General features: G+C 32.4%; 1 protein-coding gene and 1 long non-coding RNA gene across 3 annotated transcripts in view; both read right to left on the bottom strand.

Annotated features, from left to right (window-relative positions):
* Window positions 1-16,156, bottom strand: part of LOC129804880 (diacylglycerol kinase 1) — a 172,406-nt gene that overhangs the window by 65,060 nt on the left and 91,190 nt on the right. The window lies entirely within an intron of this gene.
* Window positions 5,854-8,259, bottom strand: LOC129804960 (uncharacterized). The gene is made up of 2 exons (XR_008752032.1): window positions 6,045-8,259; window positions 5,854-5,978 (listed from the first exon to the last, which is right to left on the bottom strand). It is a non-coding gene; the product is annotated as an uncharacterized LOC129804960 (long non-coding RNA).

The following is a 16,156-nucleotide window of genomic DNA, read 5'->3' as shown; positions in this document are numbered from 1 at the left end:
ATCGATCACAGAAACACAACACTAAGGAAAAATTCCACTAAATCACAGGTACATGAAACATTGCAATTATTGCATTGGAAATTTTATTCGAAGTGGAATTGAAATTTTTATTCAACAGATGCCGATCTTTTGAATTATTTGGTAAGTCTGCAAATTTTCAGCATTTATTAATCTCTAATTGTTCGAGAGATAGATTAAGATTCATCCCGTTTGATCCCTCACAAAGCACACACGTAATCCATCATTTTTTGAGGGAAATGAAAAGAAACCAGTTTGCACTATTCACCATGATTTTTGAAGAACAAAAAATAGAAGATCTGCAAAAATTTCTTTTGTTGCAGAGTCAAAGGTTCTCGCACTTTGCATTATGATGTCTCATAAAAGCACCATTTCATGTAGCAATAAAATTAATGATCCATCACAGTAAAATAATCACTCAGAATGTTGGTGAAGTAATCCAAAACACTGTGACACTTACCAGGGTTCTGTCCATGATTTTTTGGCAAGAACTCCAAGAACTGAATATCCCACTGATCCCAGACAAAACTAATCACAACACTTGGGTAATAGACTAAGGCCACTGATGCCCAATTCTAAGTGTCCAGTTGCTTTTATACCAAAATTTTCAAGGTTCAGCCTCGACTACCACACGGATAGCCAGACGCGCCTCTAATCGCTCGGATTAGCTCTGAAATTCACGCCAGGATTCTGAGATTGTGTGCGAAAAATAGATACAGCAAGAATGACTGTACGATATCTAAACTTATTATTTTCGGCCTTTTTTTGTCCTCTTTCACCTCTTTTTCTCAGATTGATTCGTCTTCGCAGGCTTTGAGCTTCTAAAACACCTTTAGATTGTAACAGATTGGTAAAAAGATAGAACATTATACCGACATTTTTTTGGGTTAGCCTGTCGCAAGAACAAGCTTGAAGAATGAGTTTAGAAAATTGTAGAAAAAAGTAAAAGATTTCTATCCTGTTCATTCAAGTGTCACCATTTATCATTTTTTTCTTAATTTTTTTTCTTGTCTAGGGGAATTGTTATTAGACAAGATTCTCAACAATCTCACATACTAATGATAATATTTCATGCTCTTTGAATGGGTTGCACGTTTCTGTTCTTGACTAGTATTTAAAACTCTAAGATTCCTAATAATTCAAATGATGGCGCCTAGTTTTGTAACAATATGCTCACAACATTTGCAAAAAAATGCAAATTACAATATTCATAATAATAATAAAAAATCAATATTCTTACAATATTCACAAAAAAAACGTAGTAGAGTAGAATACCCTATTTCAGAACATGCTTCAAATGGGAATATTTCTCAGAATGTAGTATTTTTTTCATTGACAAACACAGTATTAAATTCTTACTTTATATCAGAGGCGTGCAAGAACCGTTGAAACGAATAAACGTCAAATGAAACATATGTACGTCAATGGTCAAAACGCTACATTGAGCAAACTTATTTTGACGTTAATTCGGTTTCAACGGTTTTTTGCACACCTCTGCTTTATATTATCTATGTCACTATCTTATTATTTGATTTGTAATTAGATTTGAATAAGTCTATTACACTTACACGCATGAATTCTTTAAAAAATATCTAAGGTAACGTGTGGTATTTCGGGACACATTTTAGCAATTTCAAATTTCAAACAGCCTAATGACTTCTCAAATTATTTTTTTCTTTATTGATACAAATATTTATGTTCTCTATTCTATCCGGAATAAGATTCTTAACGAAAAATGTTGAAAAAATGCATATTTTTTTTATTCCAAATAGCAAAAATGTAAAGAAGTCAGAATGGTGTATTTCGGGACAATTGGGTATTTCGCGACAGACAAAAATCGCTATTAAGAAAATAAATATCACTGAGTCTGACTATTTACCTTTAAGTAGAAGGTCTAAACTTCACTCTTTCATAAAAATTTTGTTAAAATTTCACTTGTAAAGTGGCTTAAATCGAAAAAAAAACTCAGCACTGTTTGTGTTGACATATACAAAATTGACCACACTGAAGGTTTTGTAAAAAGTGGAATGTTATGCTTTAAATTAAATTAAATTTCAGAAGTTTTATGTTTGTCTGATACGTAAAGAGCTCAAAATTTCATATAGAACTTAAAAATAATAAGAAAACAAATATTTATAGGAATTTTGATGTGTCCAGAAATACTCATATTATGTCCCGAAAAACACCTTGTCCAGAAATACCACACGTTACCCTATGTATATATTCTCAAGACATTAAGCGTAAACAAAACCAAATGAGAAGGGCACATAAAATTTCAAGAAAATATATTAAACCGTTTTATATTTATTAAATAGTTTCCTAGGGTCAAATTCGAAATGTGGGATATTTAAGAAATAGTTCAACATAAAATTATTTTTAAGTTAAATAAAAATGCTAATTAAGAGCTTACTAAAAACATCACATTCTCAAAAGTCGGACATAGTGAATAATGGGAAAATGTATATATAAAATATGTAGAAAACCAGTTCTTGTGATTTTTAACGTAATATTTGTACGTTAGATGGCTATGTTCTGTTCTTTGTCCCTGGGTAACGTTTGAAGAATTATAACGACGTTATCACACTTGCACATTAAAATTTTAATGTGATTCTCATTAATTGTCGCTTGTGAGCGTCCAAATATGTTATTTGTGTCTTTGAGTCACTTAATATTTGGGGCTTTTCTATTTATTGATAAAGAAGTGGACTTGGCCTGCAAAAATAAGTTTAAATTTACCTAAAGCATAAATATTTTTCACATTAAAAAAATAAAGAGAAAATCCCATTAATTTTTCGCATTAATGCTATAAATCAATTTATATCAAATTTTGCGGGCCAAGTCTACCTTATTATTAACAAATAGATCAAATTTTGAATATAAAATGATTCAAACACACAAATTACACATTTGGACTCTTACCAGCGACAATTAATGTGAATCATATTAAAAATTTTGATGTGTAAGTGTGATAATACAGTAAGTGTGGGTGAATTTGACACCCCCCTGTTAGTAAGCTTTTCTTTATTTCTAAAACTTAAGGACGGTCTTTACCGATCCGAGCTACCATGTCCGATCGGTAAAGACCTTCCATAAGTTCAGAAATAAATAAAACCTTACGAACAGCCGGTGTCAAAGTCACCCTCACTTACGGTACTAACAAGAATTTTCTGGATGTCCCACCAATATCCTATTTGTCAGGTCCTTCCTCACCTGTTTTTGGGAAATTCCAGGTGCTCCTCTGTCGTTTTTGTGATTTTTGGAATCTAAAGGGTTTTGGATTGGAAGTTCCTTCCAAGGGCATCCCCTTCTCAACAGTAAAATTACAGTAGTTACAATGGTTTCTCCAAGTAATTATAGTCAAGTGTGCTAATCTGTGCGCTTCGGTATCTGGATCGTTTATGAGTAATCCACTTAAAATAATATTTTTATTTTTATTTCTGTAATATGGTCACTACAGTAACATAATATAACTATTCAAGTTTGAGAAAAAGCAAAAATATTTTTCGCTAATGACAGCTGGTTGATTGAAATGTTTTTTTCTTTGTGAAAAAGAGTATTTTAAATCCAAATTTTTAATTAAAGGTGAATTAGCAAAAAGGCGACCCAGTTAGTGCATACTGACTTATTTCAGTATTATCATTATTTTATAAATTTTCTTTAATATTTTTGATATTTTTTTTATATTATGTTTCTGAATGAAACAGTGAATAATTCTATGTATTTAGAATAATTAAAAAATAATTTCATCAGTCCAAAAAGAAGCGATTAAGTAATATTCTTCGGAAAACGATCCGGTTACCCAACCTTACTTATAAGGATCTTTTGTTCTTCGTTGATATGATTTTACTGCACAAAAGATTTAAATTTATTCACAGAAAGTATTTGTCCAATATTTCATAAAAGCTGCGGTGACATGATAACTTCATTTCAATAATATCGATTGTTGATTCTGAAAAGTTTAATTAAACAATCGCTGTACATATTATAATAAATAAATTAGATATTTTTCAAAGGTCACATTCTTATAAGAAGTATATTACAATAAATGGCCCAACAATGCGTAAAAGTCGTTATTTTCTTAATCTAGCAGATATAGATTTATCCGATTTATCAATAAAATCGATTCGATAGTATCGAAAAGTAATCATTCCCTCTCTGTTTTCAATTAAATAACTTTTTTCGTTTTTTATCTTCAAAATTTCACATATGATTTTTAATAATCTTCTAAATGGATATGTATATTTCTTCGATTCTTTATTGCCTATTTATCAATATTTCACAAATTATGCTAAAAGATCAAGTAAAATACTTTGAAGTTTCCTTAAAAACGTTCATAAGAAACACAGGAAGTGACAACTCCTATGTAAAGCTTACGATTCTCAATGGAATCCATTTTTCAAATGGTTCCTGTACGCGCTCTTTGATAGTAAAAATAACGGATATTGCTTTTTAGACTTCCCACAAGAATCACCAAATTCGAATCCGGATTTTGAAAGTCGGATCAAGCAGTACTGAAAGTTGAACACTTCCATTAAAACTTAATAATCAATTTAATAAATAAATAAAATAATTTTAGTTTTCCATCATTATTCAAATAATAACTTTTTGATGGAAAACTAAAATTGGTTAATTAGTTAAATATCAAGTTTTAGAAGAGGTGGCCGACTTTCATTTCAATACTGATTGGTCTGACTTTCAATGCTGACCGAAAATCTAAATGTTGCCTTGCTGTTGATTTTTTTTTAGAATCATTTCACTAAAATCAATTATGCAATTTAAAATTGCTTTTCATTACAAATTATTACTTTCTTTACATAATTCCATGGGTTTAAGTTCTCTATTCAAAATATTCTGCATTTTCTGCAAGGAGTGTAACCCCTCCATACATTGGCACTAAACTCTGACAGATCCAGGCGATCTGAATGTATTCTGATTGATATGTACATACATCTACTAAAATTCTTTATGTATTAGCTGCCAATGTATTAGGAGTTGAGAATTTTAATAAATTAGATTGAATTGAATTCTTTACCGTTTCTCCTGTTTTTTTTTATAAAGAAAATTTGAGATGTAGCTTCGAGGGTTTTGATGTTTTTTTTTATTCTACTGACTGATAGAAGACAAATCTTTAGGGGAATACTCTCAGGTTTCGTACACAATCTGACTTCGGACACTTCATATTTTCCTATATTCCTTTAATGAATCTGACCTATGGCAATATATTTTATTATCTAGTTTAAAGTCACCCTTTTCTTAAATAAGGGCAGATTCATTAATGGAATATGGGAAGAACATGAAGTGTTTGAAGCCCGAGTGTGTGCGAAACCTGAAAACCTTCTCCCCCTAAGTTGAATACCTCTTTTAGTTGATTCGAATATTTGTTTCTCGCAGTGTAAATTAGAGATTCCAATTTATAAATGATGGCATAGTGTCTCAGCTATGAGTATCTTCTTATCTGGTAATTTCATAATATTATTCATTGTTTTGGTAAAAGTTATGAAGACTGCGAGACGCAAAAATTTGCTCAATCCAGATAATTGTAAGGTTCATCATGTAGAGGTCGGACACCTTATCGGTCGATTGGGATAAAAACTTATCAATGAAAAATTGGAAACGAAATTTTTTACATTTTGCATTTATTTCAAATCAACGCACATTATTTAATTTAGTAAGTTCCTCAGTGAATTGTACAATAATTTTTATCTATGATTTCAATGGCTGACAACTCGAAAAATTACAATTATGAATTATTATTCAATATTTCCTGGTATATAAGAATTCACTGAAGGTATTGAAAAGACTAATGGTGTTGGACTCGGAAAAAATACCGTGAAGTTGTTTTGTTTGTTTTTTTTTTTTGTTGTAAGTGCGACCTTTTTTTGCAAAGAACATAGAAGATTCTCTTCTAGACTGGCTGTTGTAGAGATTGCTGTTTGAGGTTTAGTAACGCGTGTTGTGTCCTAAAAACAAGAGAAGAATTAGACTTTTCAGACTGAATATTTCTTTTGGAAAATCTTTAATTGTACCTCTGTCATATCCACCGTGTCCACCATGTCCACCATGTCCATCATGTCCACCTCCATGAGCACTGCGCCTTCCACCATGTCCTAATTGTCGGGATTCCGCAGGTGCATGAACTCCTCCATGTTCATGCCGTACTACTGGTGCACGAAGACCATGGCTACCACCACCATGAACTCCACCATGACCACCACCATGGATACCACCGGATGCTCCATAGTTATCAGGCCTAGGGACAGCAACTGAGATAGCCACGAGGGCAGCAAAAACAGCTACAAACTGTAAAAACACAACATAATATCACGGATTTTATTTAAATTCAATTTCTGGTTTAGCATTTCAAAAATTAGTTTATATTTTCAATTATTTCAGCGAGTTTCGTATAGGAAAGAGTGATCTACCTTTAAATGTACGAGCTTTGGATACTTCAATTCTTCTCTTATTCTTTAAACAAAAATTTTCTTTGATTAATCGAAGCAAAGTTAATAATAAAAATAGTTAATAGTACAGTTTATAGAATAGAATTTTTGCTTTGAGAAATAAAAGAAATATTGAAATATTAAAAGGTTAGCACATTCAAAGACGCAAATAAGAATATTTTGACTGCATTTTTAAGAAAAGAAAATTTAGTCTAAAGAAATATTTCTATCAATTAAAATTAAACCCTTAGTATTATACTTTTAAATTTAAATATCAAAAGTATCCTAATAAGCGTTTTAATTTGAGAAAGAAAAGCTGTAAATTATGACCGTTGAGCTGTATGTTTTGCATATTGCATCTATCATTACAGTATGAAATTATCGTATCAGTGGTATCAGTAATGAACAGATAAGTCGCTCGTATCTTAAGATATTAAGATTGCAAATTTTTTATTTTCATCATTAGACCACTATTGCTAATTTATTTGAATTTTATGCTATACTATTATTTTCTTTAAGTAGTTCTAAAATTGGAAAAAAGAATTAAAATTCTTTTGAAAAAAAAACTATATTTTTAAAACAAGTAAAGATTGAGTAAATAAAACTGGTTTCAAATATTTTAGATTTTACTAGGGGAAAGTGCCCATGCTTGATACCATTGGAAGCTTCGTAATGGCTAAATTTTCTATGTAATATAACATATATGTGACTCATCGCAATCATATTTTAAAAACTATGGGAAATTGGCCAGTTTTTAAAATAAATTGCGGAGTCACGTTAATTGAGAAACATAGGAAAAATTTAGTTATTACGAAGCTTCCAATGGTATAAAGCATGGGCACTTTCCCCTACTTGAATTTCTAATTTGGCGAAAGTTTTGGATAATTTTGACTGGTAATTGAATCCATTAAATCTGCAATAACCATTAAAATTGTTTATAATTTAACTTGGTTGTAATAGAGGCTTAATGCCCAATACAGAAAGTACCAATAAACAAACAAACATTTAATATTTAGAAATATTCTGGAATTTGGCCAAACTTCTTCTAGACTGAATTCTAGATCCCGTGTTTTGGTAATATTTATCGGTATTGCCTGATATATAGTACGAGTACATTTTCCATATCGTCGTTTGCTTTAACTATTGTCGTATCTGCTTTTCTTTTGTGTCAGCATTTGATTTAAGAAGCGACGTTTGAATCTAGTTTCTACCAAATACAGATACGACAACGGCAGATACAACAGGTGATTTATTATTGTTTTTTTTTTTTTTTTAAAGTCATGCATGCTTGAAATTCTCCACTCTTTTCTGTTCAGGACATAACTTCAAAAAGTACGTAACAGCAAGTTATGAAGATTTTAATACTCCCTCTGTTCCTAAAAAGTCGTACATTTTGTCATAAAAAATGTAGCAATCGCACGACTTTTTTCGGGAAAGAAGGGAGTATAGTACCTTATGTGACTAAATATTTTCCTATTAATTATTATAAGTAGGGGAGACTGGGGCAAAATTTGTCAAAACGAAAATTTCAATACTCACTATTTTCTAAAAATAAAAGGGACTGAGGCTTCAAATTTTTATTATAGATAGCCTTCATGAACCTTCCTAAACTTACAAAGTTTCAAGGGATTCGAAGAAGGATGTAAAATAAAAAATAATGAAATTCTGAGCCCTATTTTTGGTATATTTGGCTTACAGAAAACATCAATACTGATTAGCTCAATTTAAGCACATTTCTCGTTAAGATAGAGAAAAACTATCTTCGACAAAGTTGTAGAGGAATAAATTTCCTATAAAAATATGTCTATTTTATATTTTTAATGTTCGCGAGAGTAAAACGTCACAAATTATCCGAAGGGGATTGGGAAACCTCGTATTTTACATTTCGTATTTTACATCTTCGTATTGCACATTTCGTATTGCGGAAACTTCGTATTTCAGCACATTTCGTATTTTACCATTTCGTATTTCACATTTCGTCTTTCATACATTTTGTACAAAAATTGAACATTTCGTCTGCCATACATTTCATACAAGCATATCAACCAATAAAATAATAGAATTGTAGTTTTATAAGGTCAAGGGCGCTATGCGCCTCGGGTCTAAGTTTGAAGTCGAACATCATGCTTTTTAATTATTCATTTATTTAAAATTTTTATGTAAATTTCCAACTGCTTCAGCAAATATTTCAAATTTTACCACCAAGTCTGAGAAATATTGGTAAATGTTTACAATATGCTCTTAAAACCCATTTGAGCCTTTTATTCATAACTTTATCAAGACATTAGATGAAGATTTTATAAAAGGGAAACGTGACCATTAAAATGGATTTTATAATAATTCCTTAAGTTTTTTTTGTAGATATATCTTGTGTAGCCGGGCTTTTGCCCTGAAAGATTCTTTATGGAGACCAAAGCTTTTCGCGGCCAATTGCCCAGCACCGCCCAGGCTCTGTGCCTCCATCCGATCTCTTCCAGGCCATGTTACCGACTGACTGACAGTTATCTCTTGTCTTATCTCCTGTTATCCTGTTAACCAAGGCCAAGCTCACAGACGACGAGCAACCGAACCAGTAAAAGGCCTTGCTTGGAGCGGGAGGCGGGAAATATGAAGTTGCTGCGAACAGGGAAGGGATAGCCGAGCCATTGCCGCTCTGTATTATTATTATTGGATATGAGATGGAGGTAGTCCAAGTGAACATTTCGTCCTTTGACACCGTGTATTTTGATTTCGTTAAAACTATTAAAAATTGACTAGATTTCGAGCAAAAATCACTGAAGACTAATTGGACATGAATCACAGAACCAAGTTTTACCAATTTCGAAGCCCCATTTAATAACTTAGGCCCCATTTTCGAAGCAAAATATCGGAGTCCATTTGACATTTCAAAATTTAGGTTATGTTTCGTTCTTTTAGCGATTTTAATCATTTCTTGGGCTGTTTTCACTAGTTTTTCATCACTATATGTTAAAAAATTACTTGTTTTAAGGAATTTGTGTGGTAGTTCCCCCGACACCTAAAGCTTAAAATCTCCCGCTTGTGGCATTCTTCCGTTTCGTGATGTTATCATCGCCGGCTAGCGCCGCTTGCTCGGTTCGATCCTCGCTCACCCTCAGTGTTAGTCGATCACTAGACAGCGAGAGAAGAAGACATTCTCTCCAAAAGTTCGAGAAAGGAGTTATCTTACTGCCCATTCAGTCAGATTAGTTTCGGGAACAAGCGAAGAGGGGTTGCGAGCAAGTGAGAGCAAGCCCCAGTTCTGCCTACATGGCGGGCAAAAGTGGATTTTACCTCCACATTTGAATGTTATTTTTTCACTAAAACTTAAGAAATTATCGAAAACTAAGAAAATATGGGAGCATTTCGCATGCAAACAACTGAGCATTCTCAAAGTCGCACACTAACGCAGCTATCATCAGCAGGCTGTCATACACGCTCACTTCCCTATCCTTATTCAGAGCGGCAATGGCCGAGCTCAATTTCGCTATCAGGAGGAAAGTTTCTCTAACACTTAAAAATTTCTATTTTTTATCACATAAAACTGCAGCCTATTTATATATTACGTTTTTTTTGCCAAACATTTTTTTTAATGAAATCCGTGCAAGAAAAAGTATACGGCTGTCGGAAATTGCATTAAAGTAGTCGTAAACGACTATTCGAACCGATCTATAATTAAATTTTTGCGCGGAATTTCTCAAAATTTTCAGTTTTCACTATCTTAGCAATAAAATTTTTCTATATAAAGTAAAATTTACGAATTTTATTTTCTTTCAATTTCGTCGTATTCCGCATTCAGATATGAAAAAAACCAAAGGCACGGAAACAAAAATATAGAAAAACAAAACGAAAGAAATAAAAAGAATATAAAATAAAAAAAATAAAAACGACACGTCTGACACAGGGTAAGGGGACCCAGCATTGAGCCATTAATTAACGCCCTGGTTTAGGAACTATTTTAGCCCTCATCGGCAAGGTCTGAGCGGCCCAGCAACGAAAGAGTTCCCTGTTCCACATTTCCCGACGGTCGCGGCCTCCCAAATGTTCAGAAAGTGGTGGCCACCAAGGAGAACTATTGCTTCAACCGCGTTCGTTTTTTCCCACGCCGTAAGGATTTTACATTGAAGCGAACCCTGTTCCGAACGCGTTTGCTGAATGGTGTTCAAACAGGGAACTTTCGTTCTGGGGGTAGGCCCGAATTAAGGGCAATGGCTCGGCTATCCCTTCCCTGTTAGCAGCAACTTCATATTTCCCGCCTCCCGCTCCAAGCAAGGCCTTTTACTGGTTCGGTTGCTCGTCGTCTGTGAGCTTGGCCTTGGTTAACAGGATAACAGGAGATAAGACAAGAGATAACTGTCAGTCAGTCGGTAACATGGCCTGGAAGAGAGCGGATGGAGGCACAGAGCCTGGGCGGTGCTGGGCAAATTGGCCGCGAAAAGCTTTGGTCTCCATAAAGAATCTTTCAGGGCAAAAGCCCGGCTACACAAGATATATCTACAAAAAAAACTTAAGGAATTATTATAAAATCCATTTTAATGGTCACGTTTCCCTTTTATAAAATCTTCATCTAATGTCTTGATAAAGTTATGAATAAAAGGCTCAAATGGGTTTTAAGAGCATATTGTAAACATTTACCAATATTTCTCAGACTTGGTGGTAAAATTTGAAATATTTGCTGAAGCAGTTGGAAATTTACATAAAAATTTTAAATAAATGAATAATTAAAAAGCATGATGTTCGACTTCAAACTTAGACCCGAGGCGCATAGCGCCCTTGACCTTATAAAACTACAATTCTATTATTTTATTGGTTGATATGCTTGTATGAAATGTATGGCAGACGAAATGTTCAATTTTTGTACAAAATGTATGAAAGACGAAATGTGAAATACGAAATGGTAAAATACGAAATGTGCTGAAATACGAAGTTTCCGCAATACGAAATGTGCAATACGAAGATGTAAAATACGAAATGTAAAATACGAGGTTTCCGCGAACCGGTTCTGAATTAGGACATTTACCCTAGAAAATATTAATGCTGCTCGCCGACTTTTCACTACTGATAATTAACGGGAAAACTCATGGAAAATCTGGGAAAACCCGCGTTTGAGGCTAAAGTTGCCAACTCTCGGCCATCCAACTGCATTACGCCACCAAGCTGACATGACAGTTTACTGCACACTGACTGAATGTCAGATGGCGTTGTAATCGGGTGAAAGCGGTGAAAGCTTGCTCGGAGGGAATATTCGAATTCGGATTTCGGTTGAAATTTTCTTTGTGTCGATTCCTGTCATGACTATTTGGTGATTTTGAAACACGACGAGGACTGGTGAAAATATGAAGCTTTTGTGTAGAGAGAAGAACCTTACATCTTGTCAATTATGATAAAGAATATGCAGAAAATACTATGAAAGTGAAAACATTAAATTAATCTTGTCGATTTCCCAACCGAAATCCGAATTCGAATATTCCCGCCGAGCAAGCTTTCACCCGATCACAATGCCATCTGACATTCATTGAAATAACATGTGGGAACAGTCATGGTCTTTTTAGTACTTGAGAACAGTAATGTGCTAAAAAACATGTTCATTTTTTCATTGGAATAGCACCATTAAACAACTTTTTTTTTAATTGGCGTTATATTATAAATTCGACTAAATTATCAAAAAATAATAAAAATGTAACAAATTGAAAAGCAAATCAATTAAATTTTTGAAAAATTAAATAAACCTAATTTTGATAATTTTGGCATATCTCTAAAAACGGGTCGATTGAACAAAGTTTTTTTTTTAAATCATTTTAAAAGCAGATATAATTTTTGAAAAAACATAAAAGCGATAAAAGTATGCTAATTAAGCTAAGTATGAAAAATAATTGGCTTATGATATCGCGATCCTATAGGTTCAATTGTAGAATTGATCTCATGTAAAATTAAAATAATAGACCATTCAGGTGAAATTAATTTAAAGAGTGTTGACTAAACATTTCACATGTTTTCATAAAAAATGAGGATATGAGAAAAAATAAACGGATCAATATGCTTTAATAGCTATAACCGGAGAGGTTACTTGTGGACAGAGTTTAGCTACACAGTAAAAAATTGTGTGAGAAATAAAGTTGTGTATTTGAAAAGTTGTGTAAATTCACAAGCAATATGGTTGTAAATTGTAAAATTACTATCATAGTGGTGGTACGATACTAACATAATGCTAGTAAAATTATGTATTGTGTAAGGCAATTTGTGTATTGGAAAATTTGTGTGAGAACTGTCAAAATTCCATTGTTTACTATTGCAATTTTTCTAAGATTTCAGATAGATTTTGCATTTTTAACTGCCTAATTGTCTTCTGGAATCATTCATTGGATTCTTAAAATGTGCCTCAGTCGTGAAAAATTAGGAATAATTATGTAATAACAGAAAACAGAGGAAGCATCATGTAAATTAGGAAAATTGACGATGCAACTCTTGGCCATTTGCTGAAGAGAAGTAAGCAAGTCGGTAGCGCAGGCAGAAAACACGAGACCATCAACGCAAAGATTATGGGTTCAAGTCTCAGACTCTCTCTTATTTTTTTCCTTTTTTTATTCTTTTTTTCTTTTTTTTCTTAGTTTATTACCGAGACATATCACAGATAATACAAATAAACCGAACAAAATTGCTCTACAATCAAAATTATAGACAGGAAGCCATTTTATAAAATTGAAAATACACAACTTTGCCAATACACAACATTTCCAATACACAAAACTTACAACCATAGCGCTCGTGCAAAAATTACCAATCGTAGTGGTTGTAAATTTTTTTACTGTGTAGATAAAAAGAATTCTTAATCTTAATCACTATAAATTCTCCATCAGTTCCAATTTCCGGATATTCTGTCAAGCTGCTAACTTTCGAATGCAATTTTCGAAAATTGTTATAGGTTTATTAGGTTCTCATATGCTAATCAGATTCTTTATCAGATCAGTAAGACCAGTAATCTTTAACACCTTCCTCTCTAGCTGAGGACAGTGTGGTAAGAAACAATTACGTTTTTTTTATTCGTTTGCGTTGTGTAAAGTTCGGTTATGGAATCTCAAATCGATTATTCTAATCCTCCGATGTATAACAGTTTAGCTGAATATCTAAAAACAGGCTGAGTCTTTATTGATCCTGATCCTGACACTCACTACATTTCTTTATTGGTCATTAGCCTTTTACACACTAACTGTTTTATACGTTTTGTATGTATCCTTTTCCCTATTCAATCATGAGAGTTCTTGCAAAAAATCCTTTTTTTCATCAAATCCTGAAATCTCTTTCTGAGATACGGGTATAAATTGCTCTTAACCCATTCTACTGATTCTTCTATTTGAATCGTGTGCAAATTGAAGGTGTGTTATACCCAAAATCCATAAATTAGCCAGTGTTTGAGAGAAGGAGCGTTTTTGTTCTTCGGCACTCAGATAAAAGCCTCTCCATGTGTGCATTTATCAATTTATGTGAGATGGATGAGGGAGGAAAAGAAAAAACAATGAAGCCTTTTTGAGGAAGATAAAATTTGGCATTCGGAAAAGCCCTCGAGAGTTTCACGGAAAGAAATTTAGCTACTAACGAGCTCACATTTCACATGATTTTTTTTTCTCCAAAATGATTTGCAACAATTTCATTTTTTTCTTTAAATAATGGAAGAGATTGTAGATTCATTATGCTTTTAAAGGCAAAGTTATTTTACCCCAATTACCTTGTTTCCCATTTGTTCAAAATTTCTGATAAAATTCAAAGCCATGACCTTATCACCGCAATTTTCACTGTATCAGCGAGTTTAAAATGTTAAAAATCAATACTTTGAGATTTGCAAGAGGGTATGTACTTACAAGATTAGTTGACTTATTAAGAGCTTTTTCTTCTGAAAAACACATATTTGTTGCCAAAAGAAATTCAAGATGTTTCTTGGAAAACTCCAACTCCGAAGTTTCCTTCTAAAAAAAAGTGTACGACAAATTGTTTTCAAGTTAAGCAAGACAAACTGTGTTTTTAATTAGACTTTTAATTTATACAAATCGTGTTTGAAAATGTTGCAACTCTCCTTGATTCATGTTTGTTTTAAAAGTAATTTCATATTATTTAAATTAAATTGAGAAAAAGTTTTTGAAAAGCAGATGCTATCAATTTTCTTGGTGTTATTTTAAATTAAAATTAACAATTTAATGAATGTGAGATTAAAATTAAACAAAATTCTTCAAATATCTATGTATATTAATTTTTAAACTATCTGCGACAGTTAAAAGAGATGGGAAAGCGTGCCAACTTTGCGGAGTACTCGAAATCACGAGAAACAACTATTCGTAAATTATCTTTTCGCATGGTTTTTGGGTACATACCACTTTACTACCGATTAAATTGATTGATACATAAAAAAAACATTCGGAAATAAGAAATTGCTCAAGAAAAGTAGGTTTCAGAATATTTCAGGATGAGTAGGGTAAATGTCCTAATTCAAAACCATTTTCAGACGCTTTAACTTTGGCAGAAGATTCAACACATTAAGTTCATATTTTTTCTGAAGAGAATTACATAAATTTGCTCCTTGACTCTTCTAGAATGTTACTGTTTAGTGAAAATTCTTTATATATAATTTGAAAACTTCTTAAATACAAGAAAAATACGCGAGCGTAAAATGCTGCAATTGCAAACAAATTGATCCAAATGGAGACAATGGAAAGTTTCTAATTGGAGACAAACAGTGTATAAGTGAAACCCCGACGAAAAGCTTCCAAAACATTGTTGAGTTGGTCTTAAGTGCAGGATTTGTTCTTATTCCTGGTCTTTTCTCCTTTCCCATTTAAAACAATAAGAAAATCTCTCAAAAAAAATATTTTCGGGGTTTCCTATTGGAGCATTTGCAGACACTTCAGAAAAACCCTTTTTGTTAACGAAATAGGTATTTATTTCATTTGAAAACTTCACGTAACGTTAGCAATGAAGATTAGCACTTAATTTAACTAAAATTATCCAGAAATGTGACATAAATGTTAAACAAAACAAATAAACAACAATCACCTTATTGTGTTTTTCATTGGAAAACATAGTCGATCGATGAAAAATTCGATGGTGAAAAGGTACACTTTTAATTTTTCTGAGAAATTGAAAAATTAAAATTTGTAAATATGAATGGATTTTCGCTTTATTTAGAGCAAAATTAACTAAATAATGAAATTGTGGTATAGAAAATATATAAATATAATAATTTAGTACTGTATTTATCATGAAAACAATTGCGTTTCCATTTGGAGCAGGTTTTGAATTAGCTTAATTTACCCTACATAGATATTCTTCGAGTTAATTCAACTCGGCCATAGAGTTGTTTCAACTCTACAGTTTTTTTTCTTAGTGTTCAGATAAAATGACGTTGATGTTCGAAAATTTAAACACAATTCCGAATATTCAAAGTGAATTTTCACTCGCAAATTGGTTGGTGCTATGATTTTAAAATATTTTTTCCAGTGTAAAAATTATGAAGGCGTAAAAAAGCAATGGTCATGTAGAAAAGCCCAGTTTGTTCGCTGTGAATATGACTATTCTTATTAAATATTAATTAATTTTATAAAGGATACAGAATATAATATTTTTCTTAAGCTGAGCTAATGTTTTCTTGTCTTAGGTCCTGTTGAAAAAAAATCAAGTAAGACTCACATTGCAATTCATAAGCTTGGCACCGA

The sequence above is a fragment of the Phlebotomus papatasi genome, chromosome 2, assembly GCF_024763615.1.
Source record: "Phlebotomus papatasi isolate M1 chromosome 2, Ppap_2.1, whole genome shotgun sequence".
Classification (NCBI taxonomy): Eukaryota; Metazoa; Arthropoda; class Insecta; order Diptera; family Psychodidae; genus Phlebotomus; species Phlebotomus papatasi.
Note: the sequence above shows the minus strand (reverse complement) of the source record. Positions and strands in the feature narration are given on the sequence as shown.